The 577-nt window shown below is 34.1% G+C and overlaps 1 non-coding gene across 1 annotated transcript; it reads right to left on the bottom strand.

The window, feature by feature from the left end:
• Positions 1 to 243: 243 nt before the first annotated feature.
• TRNAN-GUU (transfer RNA asparagine (anticodon GUU)) lies at positions 244 to 317 on the bottom strand. Its single transcript has one exon. It is a non-coding gene; the product is annotated as a tRNA-Asn (tRNA).
• Positions 318 to 577: the final 260 nt, after the last annotated feature.

Raw genomic sequence — 577 nt, 5'->3', positions numbered from 1 at the left:
GACCAGCGAGCATACAGGTGGTCTCTAAGTTGGGGGTGAGCCAAGACAGGGTACTTTTAGTGAAGAATTACAATATCTGGATTTATAATTCATTTTTAAAGAAGAATTTATAATAACAATTGTTATTATAAAAGCTTCTCTTCATTATTATATTAAATTAAAAAATTCTCCTTTAAATTTTATATTTCGGGATATTATGAAAAGAATGATTTCGTAATAGAATAAAAGTAAACAAATTTCATTCGCCCCCGGGTGGGTTTGAACCACCAACCTTTCGGTTAACAGCCGAACGCGCTAACCCATTGCGCCACGGAGGCGTTCATTTTCTGTTCTTTTCGTTCCATAATTCGATCTGTGATGAGACAATTTTTTTATTTCAAGGAATAAGACAGCTCGTTGTATCTTGTACTATACAAGTTGACCTAATTCGGCGATATTATAATTATTAATATAATTTTATTTCAAAGAAATGTCCCTTTACAGCTATCCAGCTAGAGCACGAGGGTTACGTGATAATAATGAATAAATATTGCCATACTATTTACGATTTATGTACAGAGGGGTGCCGAGGACCATA

The sequence above is a fragment of the Mastigoproctus giganteus genome, chromosome 13, assembly GCF_048544385.1.
Source record: "Mastigoproctus giganteus isolate SK-2022 chromosome 13, ASM4854438v1, whole genome shotgun sequence".
Lineage (NCBI taxonomy): Eukaryota > Metazoa > Arthropoda > Arachnida > Uropygi > Thelyphonidae > Mastigoproctus > Mastigoproctus giganteus.
This window is presented reverse-complemented; position numbering and strand designations above follow the sequence as displayed.